Source organism: Tamandua tetradactyla, chromosome X (assembly GCF_023851605.1).
Source record: "Tamandua tetradactyla isolate mTamTet1 chromosome X, mTamTet1.pri, whole genome shotgun sequence".
Taxonomy (NCBI): domain Eukaryota; kingdom Metazoa; phylum Chordata; class Mammalia; order Pilosa; family Myrmecophagidae; genus Tamandua; species Tamandua tetradactyla.
This window is the reverse complement of record NC_135353.1, coordinates 74,245,313-74,261,117: the sequence shown is the minus strand read 5'-3', so window position 1 is coordinate 74,261,117 and position 15,805 is coordinate 74,245,313. Positions and strand designations below refer to the sequence as shown.

The window sequence follows — 15,805 nt, the reverse complement described above, 5'->3', positions numbered from 1 at the left end:
AATTTTGTCAGAATTTTAAATCCTAATGTTCTGAAAGGCTCATATTTTGGTGCTCAAAATCTGCTTCAACATTTCTCTCAGGAGACAAGAATGCACACTTTAACAGTAACCCTTGAATAAACATCTAGGGCAGTATATAAAATAAGACAAAATTTCCATGCACTAGGGTAACTTTCCAGAAACCTACAACCTCCAGATGGGTCCCTGGACTAGGTAAGTCCTGAAACATAGAGGGCCCAGCCTCTCCAAAATATCAGATAGTTCCATCTCCCTACCCCATATTATTGGCAAACCCTTCCAACATTAAAAAGTTAGAATGGCCATAGCCCAAACACCCCTAATGAGAGGGATAGAAAGAGCAAAGGTGCTGGTGGAGTTATACAGAGAAGATAGGATTTGACAAATGAATATGATCACTGAATCATTAAATTGATATCTTTTTTAGTCTCCAATATCTTAGAGCAGCTATAAGTAAAAACTTAAAATTGTGGAATTGCAACCTATGCCAAACTCTGAAATACGTTCTACAAATACTTGTGGTGCTCTGCTTTGAAATTTGTTGGGTTTTTTTGTTTTTTGTATATATGTTATTTTTCACAAAAAAGGGGGAAAAACTCAATTGTGATGATAAAAATCATTTATTCCTTCTAGTCTCCTATATTCTGGAGCAGCTAAAAAGAAAAATCTGAAAGGATCATATGGTAGTCCATGACAAACTCTGGGATCTATCCTGTAACTACCTGTTGAAGAGTGCCTTGAAAACTATTGCTTTTTTCTTTCTTTGCTTTTTATTCATGTTCTATAAATAAGTTAAAAAAAAGCAGTCTTTGCATCCACCTTCAGTTAAAAAAGTTTAAAAAGTTAAAAAAAGAAAAAATAACCCTTGAATATATATTTTGATATTTCATTGTATGAAAATTGTGAATGCAGTTTAAATTGCTATCCTGAAGCAATGGTGATTGAAACTGCTTTCTTGTGCAAGGAAGTTTCATAAAAATGTATCTTGATTTTTGAATTAGATTATTTTTAAAATTAAGATCTTCCACTATACTTCTTAGCATACTCTTTCCCTTGTTCTGCCATTGTTTTTCAATTGCTCTTTTTGTTGATTTACTTTATTTTGTTTGGATATTTTTGTAATAGGATGTTAAAATGTAAATATTTAAATCTGAGTTTTGACTGAGCCCTAAAACATTAGGTGCCACATTCCAAAATGATTTTTAAATTCTAGTATAAAAGCCCCTTTTCATCCTACAGAAGAGGTTAGGGAGTTTGATAAAAGACTGAATATTTATGAGGGGATATTTGCAAAGAACTGTGGTGTGCAATGAGTACCATCTCCTAAAAGGGGCAATAATGAAGAATGCTTGACCACTGGTAACAAGTTGAAGGAATGAATCCTCAAGAGAATCATATAGAGAGTTTGAAATATGTACTTGGAGCCTGTTGGATAGTGGATTGATTCATGGCTTACACCTAGAAATTCTAAAGAGCAAGACTTGTTGGCTAGTTGCTCTTAAAGCAGAGAAAAGACAAGTTTCTGTGTTTGAGGAATGCCTGCACTTACAAAACTTATTAGAAGAAAGGATCCATGAGTTTATCCTGTAGTCCACACAAAAAGAATGGGATTCCTTAGGACATAACCAAGAGAGACCATGTGAGAGATGCTCCCATTGAACTAGGGAACTGCCAAATTCCTAGGTGCTGAAGAAGGAACAGTAAGCAAGAAGCCAGATGAGGGGCATTCACAAACATCAGTAGAAATGAAAGTGATACATTTCCAGTGCTGAGGTAGCCCTTGAAGAATCTAGTAATGTATTATATGAAAGAAACAATCAAGCTTAAGCACCTGCCAATCCTTGGGAGTGCCTGTGTAATTTCCAATTATAAAGTAATTACTTTCACTCCCTTGTACTCTACTCCTTTTGCCTTTTTCTTACTCTGAAGTAAACATTTTAAAAAGTATATGAAGTAATGGAGGAGGAAAATTCAAAGCAGAGAATGCATGTCTTCTTTCCTGTTCAAGGGAGTGAGCCTGGCAGCAGGCTGATGATGGGAAAAGAGAGAAGCTTGAATGAATTCTAAAGTTTTACTGTTACACTGCTGTAGGCATATTAATTACTGAAAGTTGTGGAACTTTCCTTGATTTTCATCCAGAAATAAGAACAGAACTCATATAACAACAAATTTAAAAAGACCATAGGAAATGAAAACAAAACCTCTCTCTGATTATATTCCACAAGTTGTGTTAGATAAATGCGACAACTTCATAGTAATAGTCCCTCAGTTGACTATTCTGCATTTTACTCATTCTTGAATTAAAATACTCTATCTAGATCTATAATTTTCCAACAGATAGCATATGTGGATTTCCCTTGAACTTGTGATTGGGTCTTTCAAGGGAGATGTGCCCCTCCCATTCAAGGTGGGTCTTAATCCTTTTACTGGAGTCCACTATGAAGAGAATAAAGGGAAGAAAACAGAGATATCTTAGAGCTGATAGAGAGACCATAGACATGAAATCAAGACACAGATGTCTGGATATCCAGAAGGAGCTGAGAGAGCCATTTGAACCCAGAAACCAACCCAGGAGAGAAGGACCATAAGACATCACCATGTGCTTTCCCATGTGAGAGAGAAATCCCGGATATGACCGGCCTTTCTTGAGTGAATGTATCCTCCTTTAGCTGCCTTAATTTTTATATTTTCAAGCCTTAAATGTGTAAATATGTAACCTAATATATTCCCTTTATAAAATCCAATCATTCTGTTGTATATTATATTCCAGCAGCTTTAGCAAACCGAAAGAGATTTTGGTACCAGAGAAGTGGGGTGCTACAATTTGCAAAGACCAAAAATGCTGGAATCAGCTTTATAAATGGATAAGTGGAAGATTCTGGAAGAATTGTGAGATATTTGATAGAGAAGGTCTAGATTGTTTTGAACATACAGCTGGTGAAAATATAGACTTTAAAGATATCCTCAATGAGGTCTTAGACAGAAATGATGACTGTGTCATTGTGAACTGGAAGGGAGATGACCTTTGTTTTAAAGTGGAAGAAAATTTGGCAAAATTGAGTTCTGGTGTTGGGTAGAAGGAGGAATTTGAAAGCCACAAGCTGAGTTATTTAGCTGAAGACATTTCTAAAGTAAATGTGGAAAATGCATCTTTGTTTCTCCTTGAAGCTTATAATATTATATGCAACCGGAAAGGGATAAGATGAGATCCAAACACTAGGGTACAAAGAAACTAGAAATTGATGATCTGGAAAATTCTGGGCTTCCAGAAAGTGAGACCCCAGAATAGTGCCCCATGTGGGATGTAACCAAACATGGAACCAGTCAACCATTACAGGACAAGTGATGATTGGAGATAAAAATATCCAGAAAAGATTTGTGGAAAGCCCTCTTTTATGATGATTGTGATCACTGTGTGCTGCATGGTAAACTGACAAGTTTATTTTGAGAGCTGTAGGAATGAAACCACTGCCAGTCTGCACTAAAAGGGATAGAAAATGGACATATTAAAGGAAAAATGACTTCAAAGGCAGAACCATGGGAGATAAGGTCAGGAGCCAAAAAAAAAACTTGGGCCAGGAGAGTATACCCACCCAACAATATGGAAAGAGTGAGTTTGTCCTGGAGGCAAAGGATAGGTCACCACCCAACTATTCTGAAAGGGTTAGGCATATGTCCCAGAAATGGCAGAAAGTCCTCATGACTCCCAGATGTTTGGAATGGGTGGGGCCAAGAATAATGTGGTCTCCCCAATGCTTCCCAATGTTGCAACTCTCACCCCAGTATTTGGAGAGAGGGGGATTGTGCATAAACTTTTGGATATAGTGGGACTCTCTCAAGCCCCAAGAATAAAACACCATTCTATAGATAACACTCAAACTTTGAAATCTAATGGAGTATGCCCCGTAGGTTTTTGGAATTTGGGGGTCTGGTAACCCCTGTTTTCCTTTCAACTTCTTCCTATGGAAATAGAAACGTTTATTCCATAACTGTCATTCCTTTGTATATTGGAAGCAGATAACTTGTTCTGAATTTCATGGGTCCACAGCCATAGGAGAATTTTACCTTAGGGCAAACCATGCCTGTAGCTGATTTGATGATATTTTGTATTGTTTTTGATGATTTTGTATTGTATTTGTATTGTTTGAAATGGTTTAAGGCTTTTGTGATATCATAATGGAATGAATGTATTTTGTAGATGGAGAGAACATGTCTTTTGGGGGGACCAGTGGGTGGAATATGTTGGATTGCAGTTATTATGTACCCCAGAAAAGCCATTTTCTTCTAATCCAATCTTGTGAGAGAAGACCCATTGTTAGGTGGGACCTTTACATTAGGTTGTTTCCATGGAGATGTGACCCACCCAATTGTATGTAGGGTTTTTTTATTAAATTGTTTATGTGGAGATATGACCCACCCAATTCAAAGTGGGTCTTAATCATTTTACTGGAGTCCTTTAAAAGAGCAGATACAGAAAGCATAGACTTCAGACACTTGGAGTCAGACAGAAGGTCAGAGAGGAGGTCACTTGAACCAGGTGCTGCTGATAGCTTCAGCCGGGCCGCGCGACCGGTACACTGGGTGGGTTTGGGGCGAGCTCGCAGGGAATTAACCTGGGTAAGCTGAAGCCGGCGCTTTCCCCAGCCGGCGGTCGCGAGTAAAGTCTTCACTGAGGCCAGATACGGGTTAAAGCTTTATTGATACACACCGGGATGGGCCACCCGGGAACCCGAGGAGTGAGACGTCTGGGGTCCGAAGACCCCGGGGCTCGGACGACCCAGAGCGGGGTAAGCGTGGGGCTTAAGTACTTTCGGGGAGGGGTGGAGTCTTGGGCGCACACGTCAGGGGGAGACAGCCACTCACACAAGCCAGGGGGCAGTTGCTAAGCTTTAGGCAGGTGTGGAGCTAGAATTAGGAATAGAGAAGTGAGGAGAAAAACAGGAAAGGCTGTGGGTTTGTGGCGAGCTGCGGAAGTGGGTGGTCTACGACAAGAGGGGGAAGGGGGGAACGGAGAGGGGGGTTACAGGTACGGAGGGCAGAGAGTGAATGTAGAGAGGGAGAGAAGGATTAAAAAATTTTAAGCATGGCTAGGCTCCAGTCCCTGAGAAATATGCCACAACCAGGAGCTAAAAGAAATGAACTGGGAGTAAGGGCCACCAGAAACCATCCATGTGCTTCCCCAGCTAACAGAGTTGTTCCAGATGCCAGTGGCCTTTCTTCCAAAGTCAAGGTATCTTTCTCTCGATGCTTTAAATTGTGACATTTTCATGGCCTTAGAGTTGTGAATTTGTAACCTATTAAATCCCCTTTATAAACACCAATCCATTTCTGGTATATTGCATTCTGGAAGCTTTAGCCAACTGAAACATATGCCTTCTCAACCACCTGTTTGAAAGTGACAAATTTAATCTTCATTCACTTTCTATTGACAAGACTCATGGCTATATCTAAGTGCAAGGAGGTCTAGGAATATAGTTTCCAGATGGATAGCTGCTTCCCTCAAACAACTCTACACTATGGAAATAGCATAAGTTGTTCAAGGATAGCTAACTGTCTCTGTTATGCTGATCAACAGTGATTTCCTTCAGAAACCTACAGACTCCAGAATTAACGTATTACTGGAAAGCTCTTCCTACATCATGACTGAGTCATCGTGGCAACTGTGTTTCCAGCTAGATAGAATGTGAAGGAATATGGCAGGTAAGACACTCAAAAATAGGACACATGCAGAAGAGGGATATGCACCCAGTTTTCTGGTTAGTAGAGAATAAGTAATTCTGAAACAGAAAACAAATGAAGAGAAGGGAAAAAAATCTCTCCTAATTTTCTTTCACACCAGCAGGCTTGCTGTATTGCTAGCATATGTTGGCCACCAATTTTGTTTCTAGAATCAATTTTAACAGCCAATTAGTGAATATTTTCCCCATAATTTTGGCAATAGATTGATTATTGTTCCCAGTTTTCAGTTCAGTTGTGAGTTTTTTATCTTTTTCTGAGTTTAAAGATTTTAGTGGGAATTTGGGATGGGTTACATCTAGTACAATTAGCCAGATAACTTTTGTTCTACTTTATTAGCTGCCAGAATGCAACACACCAGAGACAGATTGGCTTTCAGTAAAAGGGGATTTATTTAGTTAACATATAGTTGTTCAGAGGAAATGCAGCTAACTTTTAACTGAGGTTCTTTCTTATGTGGGAAGGCACAGGGTGATCTCTGCTGGCCTTCTTTCCAGGCCTCTGGGCACTAACAATTTTCTCTGGGGTGATGCCTTTCTGCATCTCCAAAGGCCTAGGCTGAGCTGCAAGGGCTGAGATGAGGTATGCTGAGCTGCTTTGGCTGTGCTACATTAAGCTCTCTCATTTAAGCACCAGCCAATTAAATCAAACATTGTTCATTGCAGCAGGCACACCTCCTAGCCGACTTCAGATGCAATCAGGAAGAGATTAGGTTCACATGCCATTAGCTCATGTCCACAGCAACAGAACTAGGCACCTTCACCCAGCCAAGTTGACACCTGAACCTACCTACCACACCATTTAATCTCAAGAAACTGCCTATATTTTAAGGTAATTCATAAATGGGCCCCAATTGATCTATCCAACTTTATTTCCTGGTATATACTATTTCCTCTAGTCAGATATTTATTCTCACTGTCCTATGGATAAGCCAAAATTATCCCCACTTTTGTACTTTTGCTCATGTTGTCATTTTATGGCATAAAATACCATATCTTAATCTTTCCAGCTATCCAAATATTATTCAGCCTTTAAGACCAACTCAACTATTACTTCTTCCATAAAATTATCCCCTATAACCCAGCTCTGATTAACTTATGTATCCTTTGAACTACTACAGTAGTTAAGGCCTAGAGTTTAATTTTATAATGTGTAATGTTTAACATATAATGTCTTAAGTTTTCTTTATTCTTTTTCCTTTGTTATTATTTCCATAACAAGATTATGAGTTTTTTGAAGGAAAGAACTTTACCTCACCTATCCATATACTCCCATTTCATCAAAAATACTACTTAAATGTGAAAAAGAAAACATAGGCTTTGCATTAAAGAAAGTAATTTGTAAACAAGAGAATTTGTGTCTCTCTATATAACTTAAAATATTGTGTCATGGAATTTTCTTCTCATTTAGGAGAAAGTTTAGAGAAACATGTTTTAAAGTCCTGCTTTCAAGTAAAAGAAGACTGGAGTTCGATAGGGGTTAGTAAGCTGTCACATATATGCACAATAGTTTGAAAAGGATCAATGACAAGGGAAGCTATATTAACAAAATTATATCTTCTTATTTTTTCACTGAATTTTGTATATATAGCATATTGTTTATTCAAAGAACTACCTGGCATTTTCTTAAATCTGACAGTCAGAAGTTATTTCTGTTACCAGTATATTGTTTAATCTGGTTTTCTTGGAATAATAAAACCCAAAAGCAATATGTAATTATACATGACTGCAATAGCCCCTACACCAGAGCAAGGACTTGAAAAATTTGCAAGGTATTTTGGGCCTCATTCTCCTTTTATATGCAACACATACACACACTGGTACCCAATGCTATTATTTTGCCCCTCCATTACCTACTCTCAGCCCCCACAAAGAAGTGAGCCACCCAATCCTGTTTGTACTTCACTTTCACCCAGAATTTCTCTATCCTTCAACCCAAATCAAAACTTGCCTGTATTATTACAGTATCACAGTATTATTGGTATCACAGTCAGGTTTCTGGAACTATCTTCACTCCCAAACTAAGTTCCTTGAGGACTGAGACCCTGTTTCTTATTATTTTTCTTTCTCCCCCACAGCAAAAAAAGCCATATACTCTATTGTATAGTAGGTACCCCAACATTGCATTCATTAATAAAACTAGAAGAAACATAACATCTTGTAATAATTTACCCTATCCATTCAACATTTCAATTAAAATAAACTTCTAAAACTTTTAACCCAAAGAAATTACAAAAATAAATTTAAAAAATTAAAAGATTATATAAGACACCTTGAGAAGGGTACCTGTTTAGAGAAGAGGAGCTTTAAATTCCCCTTGAATCACATATGGCAAGCAGTTACTTTTACACTGGGTGAGTATTATAAGTAATAAAATGGAAGCAGGTTAGGATAGCGAGGGACCATGCTTCTGGCTGCACTGAGGGCCAGGTTGAATTAGACACAAGGATCCAAGAGCAGATAGAGTAAGCCTGAAAAACATGCAAAAATATATCATTTACTTGGGATTTTTTTCCCTAAACTTTTCTCAAAATATCTGCAAGAAACAAGAGAGAAAATGTAAGCTGCTGATATAAGAAAGCAAAATATGTGGAAAAGCACTAGATAAATTGCCATTTTGGCAAGCGTGATGTGGTAGTTAGCAGGCAATAGTGAATCTCAAACTATTTAAGTAAGGACAATATGCCATTGATGCTTGTTTACTACTCTTACAAGAGTAGATTAGTAAAAGGAAAAAAAATTAAAAACTAAAATTTTATTTACTTCACAATCAAATGAAAATGTCACAATGCCAAAGAGTGTTCTTGGATTACACTTTCAATGCCCTATATTGAACCAAATAGAATGTTTTCTTTTCCCATTGTTACCATTTTAACCTTTTGCAATGAATGATTTCCCTGGAAAATGTATACTTCTTCATAAAGATGCAATATAAATGAATAATTTTCATGCCAAATGAAGACTTTTTGGTAGCATGTGCTAAATAAATACCCATATTTACATTAAACAATTTACATTAAGCATGACAAAATGGAAACATACATAAAAATTGAGAGATATAAAACACATTAACTTTAATGCAAGTTAACCCAGTGTCGTGTGACAAAATTCCTAGACATGATACCACAGTCCAGCCTTTTTTCCTTGAATTTCACAATCAAGAGTCCACAGAAACAGAATAGGCCCAGAAAATTGACAAGTTTATGAAAAATAAGCAGTACTTTAAGTTTGATAATAAATGAAAGTTCACTTTTGAAGGACAAAAGCAGCAAGGTTACTGAAAGAAAATAACCCAGACTTATGAAGAACATATGTCTTGAATTGTTCAGACACTGTATTAGATTACTTTATATTTCTCATTTAAAGTAATCTAAAAAACAAATTGCATTTGATGAAAAAGAACGGGCTTTGAGCTAGATATATCTGGGTTTAAATTCTGTCTCTATTACATATTAGACATATGACCTTGGATAAGTTACAAAACCTCTTAAAAGAATCATGTTTTTAACCATAAAATGGGTATAATAACACATTGCACATAGGTTCTTGTGTGGATTAAAAAAGATAATGTTAGAAAAGCAACTGCCATACAGTATGCATAAAATAACTTATTATTATATTCTTTTCTAAGCTACCAGTCTCTTTTTTGGAGTGATGAGCCTAGCATGGTAATCATAACAAATGAAATTTCTCAAATTTATTCTTCTTTATAATTGTATATTTTATTAATCAAAGGATAAGTTATCAAAATATTTCAGAACTTCATTCCCTTTTACATGGATGAAACTTGAAGATATTATGTTGAGTAAAAAAGCCATACACAAAAGGACAAATATTGTACGATCTTGCTGATTTGAAATAATTATAATAAGCAAACTCATAAAGTCATAATATAGAGTATAGGTTACCCAGGGATGGGGTGGGACTAAAGAATGGGAGGCTAAGGCTTAAAATGTACAAGTTCCTGCTTTGTATTTGTTTTTGTTTTTTAGGTGCATGGTCTGGGAATCGAACCTGGGTCTCCCATATGGTAGGGGAGCATTCTACCACTAAACCACACGTGCACCCACATGTTCCTATTTTGAATGTTGGAAATGCTTTGTTAATGACAGTGATAACAGCACAGCATTGCAAATATAATTAACAGGACTGAAATATATCTGAATGTGGTTAAAAGGGGAAATGTTGGATGTAGTTATGGTAAAAGAATAAAAAGTAAAAAAAAAAATCCGTGGATCTGCACTACTCAGACTATGAGCCTTAAGTTAAACCATGAGCTATAGTTAGTGAAATTATTGAAAGGTGCTTTTATCAGTCTTAACAAATGTTCTACACCAGCACAAGGTGTTGGTGGTGAGTAGTGTATGGGAATCCTGTATTTTATATATGACTGTTCTGTAAACCCACAACTTCTCTGAAAAAAAAGAATAAATTATCAATTTCTCATTGAAGTTACATTTCTAACTGAATAGTGAACTGTATGGTCATTATTAGTATGACAGCAGCAAAATCTATTACTGATGATGTTAAGAACATTGTCACATTTTCAACTTAGAATGACATTGCTCAAGACTCAAGAATCACAGATGTTGGTTCAATAACATAAAGACAGGAAACTTAATATGAAGTGTTGGGGAAAATATGTTTCAGAGTATTGCAGGCATTCTTATATTAAATATTATTTCACTGGAAAATGTAGGTTTTCAATTCATTGAGAAAGTACCAAACCCAGAGGGAAAGTTTAGTGGGTTTCCTTTCCACTTTGTTTTAACAAAGAAACAACAAAATCTCAACTAGTCAAATGTGTATGTGGTAATATTCATAAGTTTTCAATTCTGCAGATAGAATGGGAATCATTTTGATATTGGTGCTGTTGAAATTCTGGATTGCTTTTTAAAAACTCTGAAATCTGTGGATAATTGGCATGAATACTATGCAGGCTACAGCACAAAAACCCTCGTTGGCAAAACAAGGTGGTGGTCTATTGAAGTTATTGCTGATTTTGAATCTTCTTCGATTATTTTTCTTGAATTCAAAGAACTAACTATGGGCTTAAAGACTGGTTTCAAAAATAAGCATGATATTACACATGAAATCAATGGAGCTACAGGAAGACTTAATCTTTTTTTTTTCATGAGAAGTTAAAATCTTCATGCTAAAGAATTCTAGTGTTCCTCAACAAAGTTTCCTGCCTATAGCCTATATAACCCCAGAGGGAAAAATGGTTGTTGAAAATTCCTCACAAAGATATTTGCTTTAAATAATAAAAATAAATATCCAAAATATTATAATGGTATCAGAGTTAAATCAGGACCTGATTTCAAGGGCCCTTGAATTTTATTGCAGAGTATCCCCATATATCTGAAGGCTTTCATTGCACCGCCAACCTGATCTGGTATTGAAAAGCCTTTGTAGCAAAATCAACAAACTGGATACTAATATAAGAATTCATAATGTTAAAATTGAATTGAGAAAGATATCTCTGAAATGAAACAGGCAATAAAAAAAATGTGACTTGAAAGATAGAGAACTCTTCAGTAGTATGAAACAACCAGAAAAAAAAGCAATTGGGTATTGCTTTTATTTAACCCATCACTGTACTACTAGACATCTTATGCCTTTAAAGAGATAAAACCATATGGCAACACTTATCTGATTGACAAACTTATAGCCATAATGTCAGCACAATGTAGTAGAAAAAACATGGGTTTGAAATCAAACAGGCATGGGTTCGAATGACAGATTTGCTACTTACTAGTTTTGTGATCATGGATATATCGCACAACCTATCTGAGTCCCTTTTCACATCAGTGAACTAGACATAATATTATTGAATTTATAGGACAGTTCTAAGAATCAAGCAAGAAGGCATTTAAATTGCCTGACAATATGCTAGACATATATTAACAAGTAATGGCACTGGGAGTGAACTCTAGGCCTGCCTGATTCTGAAGTTCCCCTTTTGCACCACCTTATTATTCTATCAATGAATCAAGTATGTTATTTGCATGAAATTAAATTAAATTTACATTCTTAATAATTATATTTTGTAGGTTATATTATCTTTTCAAATTATTTGAAATGGTTTATAGATACAGTATGGAAAAGGGCATAGCAATCAACACAGCATCTGGCAGATAGGATTCTAGAAACTTCATTTTTATATTTAGTTTTCTCAAACCTGTAAGAAAAGTAGGCTTTAACCCAATTTAGTTCAGAAACTAAGATTCAGATTAACTTGCCCAAATTCTTACAACTGGTAAGTGGTAGTCCTTGGATTCACTATCAGTACAACCTGATTCCAAAGCCTTATTTTTTTCAATGCATTCCATTGCTCAACACTACCCAAACTGTGGTCCACTCAGAATGAAACATATGAGAATTAACATTTGCCTTAAATAAATAAATAAGCTATTTTGTGTATTTTATGCATGAGTCTATAAACAGAGATATTGTAAAATGCATCTGAACAGTACTTGAGGAAAAGAACCAGGTTAAAAGCATGACAAGTGAAAAGACCTGAGTGTAGATCCACTCTGGATTGTGCCAATATATAACACCTATTTCTTTATGACCCAGTTTTCCCACATTCCTTCTCCTTTCGCTGTTCTGAAAGATTATGTTGCTGACAAATACTATCTACAATAGCAATGGTTTGATACTGATATTTCTATTGTGTGATAGTTAGATTCAGGTATCAACTTGGCTAGGTGAAGGCGCCTAGTTCTATTGCTGGGGACATGAGCCAATGGCATGTGAACCTCATTTGTTCCTGATTACACCTGCAGTCAGTTAGGAGGCATGCCTGCTGCAATAAATGATGTTTGATTGAATTGGTTGGTGCTTAAATGAGAGCACTCAATGTAGCACAGCCAAAGCAGCTCAGCACACCTCACCTCAGCCTTCACAGCTCAGCCCAGACCTTTGGAGATGCAGAAAGGCATCACCCCAGGGAAAGTTGTTGGAATCCAGAGACCTGGAGTGAAGGCCAGCAGAGATAGCCGTGAAAGTTAATTGCATTTCCTCTGAAGAACTATATGTTAATTAAATAAATCCCCTTTTATTAAAGCCAATCCATCTCTGGTGTATTGCATTCTGGCAGCTAGGAAACTAGAACAGATTTGGTACCAGAGAAGTGGGGTGCTGCTGCAGTTTGCAAATACCAGACATGTCAGACGAGTTTTTTGGATGGATAAGGGGAAGACTTTGGAGAAACTTTGAAGAGAATGGTGAAGAAGTCCTGGAGTACCTGAAGAGACTGTTGGTGTAAATGGAATCACTGCCAATATGGACAAGGGGGACACAAAAGGGACAAATTCGAGTTTGCAGAGTGAGAACCATGGAAGTTTGGGTCTGAAGCCAAGAAACCTTGGGCTAGGAGAGTGGACCCACCCATATACATGGAGAGGGTGAGTTTTCCCTGAAGGGCGAGGATGAGTCTCCCACCTCATTGCAGTGGAAGAGTTGTGCAGCCTCAGGCCATGGAAAAGGTGCCGCACACCCCTTGGGGACTGGGAGGAACCTGGCTGCCACCACATGGAGGGGTTGAGCATGTGCCCCAGAAATGGCAGAGAGTCCAGGTATGGCCCCAATGCCTGGAGAGAGTGGAGCTGAGAAAAAGGTGGTCTCCTCAATGTCCCCTGAGGTTGATTCAAAAAGATGCAGGCCACTGCATAGGCCCTTGGAAAGGGTGGGACTGCCACTTTCTAAAGCTGAAGGATAAATGACTTTCAGACTTTGAAATCCTATGGTGTTTGCCCTGCAGGTTTTCAGAACTGCTTGGGTCTTGTGACTCCTGTGTTCCTTCCAATTTCTCATTATGGAAATGAAAACCTGCATCCTGTGAATGTCCTCCTTTGAATATTGGCATCAGGTAACTTGTTTTGAGATCCATAGGTCCACGGCTAGAACAGAATTGTTTTGCACTTTAAAATTGTTTAAGGTGATGTGCGTAGTTGCCAAGTTGACAAGGGGTGGACATGTGGTAGTTAGATTGAGGTGTCAACTTGGCTAGGCGCAGGTGCCTATTCTATTTCTGTGGACATGAGCCAATGGCATGTGAACCTCATCTGTTGCTGATTACATCTGCAGTCGGCTAGGAGGTGTGCCTGTTGCAATGATGATGTTTGATTTAATTGACTGGTGCTTAAATGAGAGAGCTCAAGGTAGCACAGTCAAAACAGCTCGCCTACCTCATCTCAGCCTTCACAGCTCAGCCCAGGCCTTTGGAGATGCAGAAAGGAATCACCCCGTGGAAAGTTGTTGGAACCCAGAGGCCTGGAGAGAAGGCCAGCAGTGATGCCCTGTGCTTTCCCACATAAGAAAGAACCTCAGTTGAAAGTTAGCTGCCTTTCCTCTGAAGAATTATATGTTAACTAAATAAATCCCCTTTTATTAAAGCCAATCTATCTCTGGTGTATTGCATTCTGACAACTAACAAACTAGAACATATTGATACTAAGTTCTTTAAGATTCTTAAGACTAAATGCTGCCTTTCACAAACTGGGTCTCTGCTCAAATCTTCCCCGTAAGTCTGATTAAAATAACACCACCCCCTTAACCTGGCTTTCCCTAAATTCTTTACTAAGCTTTATTTTTATCTATACCACTTAAACCTAGTATGCTGGTTTGCAAGTGTTGTATATCCCAGAAAAGCCATGTCCTTTAATCCTGATTCAGTGTTGTAGGGTGGATACCCTTCTGATTAGATTATCTCCACAGGTATGTAATGCTTCCAGTTATGGGTGTGACCTTTTGATTAAATGGCATCCACAAAGATATAGCAGGCCCAACTGTGGGTGTGACCTTTAGGTTAGATGGAGATGTGACTCTGCCTGTTCAAGGTGGAGCTTGATTAGTTTACTGGAGTCTTTTAAAAGGGGAAACGTTTTGAAGAATCCTCAGACGCAATTGAGAACAATTGCTTCAGAGCTGACACGAATGTTTGGAGTTGCTTGGAGTGCAATAGAGAAAGCAGATGCCTAGTCTTGGGCATGGCCCAGTAGATATCACCACATGCCATCCATGAGATGCTAAGAAAGCTCAAACCAAGAGTTGTGTCCCAGAGGAGCTAAGTGAAGACCTACAGATGCTTACAGAGGAAACCACTGGCATCATAAGCTGGAAGCAATGGAACCCAGAACAAGGGCCAGTAGATGCCAGCCACATGCCTTCCCAGCTAACAGAGGTGTTTCAAATGGTATCAGCCTTTCTTGAGTTAAGGTAACCTCTTATTGGTGTGTGAATTTGAAGATCTTCACAGCCTTTGAACTGTAAACTTGTAACTGTTAAGTTCCCTTTTTAAAAAGCCATTCCATTTCTTGTGTATTGTATTCTGGCAGCTTTAGCAAACCAATACACCTGGCATAGCATATATTTAATTGAGAAAGAAGTGAATTTCTATCTCAATAGAGCCATTGTTATTTTGGGTGTTATGTCTGTTGCAGGTGAACCTAATTACAACTGATGTATAACATAAATATTAATTATGATAACTGACTGAACTTTGTGAATGCAAGAACTGCATCTTCTTCACTTTTATGTCATGAAGTGGTTAGCACACTGCTAGGTATAATAGGCACTTGGCAAGGGCATCTGCTTTTGAAGGTTGAGTCCATATCCCCTAATGCTTAGACAGAAATGATCCAATTTTAGTTAAATGACCATGACAGGTATGCACGAATACTCAGCCCTCAACTTCCATTGCTAAAATAACTAATTTGGCTATACCAGAATACCTAACTCAGGATAAAATACTGGAAGGCAACATTGAAAGCAGCTAAACCATAGGAATATATTAATAATTAAGCATTTTGAGAGGCTAAAAATGTCTATTGCAGTTACTAGAGAGAATATGATGGGAATATTCAATATAAAGTATTGCTATCATTGTGGAATTAATTGAGTGCCTCTCTGCTAGGCTTCCTATGAAATCATAACTCTCTGCCTCAACCATTTCACCTAGTTATATAACCTATTCCAGAAGACTTACATATTGCAGACACAGTGTTGTGTTGGAGCTGGATCCACCAGTCTACAAGTGCTGGTTGTAA

At 37.7% G+C, this 15,805-nt stretch overlaps 1 long non-coding RNA gene across 1 annotated transcript in view; it reads left to right on the top strand.

The window, feature by feature from the left end:
- Window positions 1-9,823, top strand: part of LOC143670146 (uncharacterized) — a 34,567-nt gene extending 24,744 nt beyond the window's left edge. Inside the window, exons 2-4 of the long non-coding RNA XR_013169282.1 lie at window positions 5,594-5,718; window positions 7,165-7,232; window positions 9,746-9,823. This is a non-coding gene — a long non-coding RNA (uncharacterized LOC143670146). The remainder of the gene's footprint in view (window positions 1-5,593; window positions 5,719-7,164; window positions 7,233-9,745) is intronic.
- The last annotated feature ends 5,982 nt before the right edge of the window (window positions 9,824-15,805 follow it).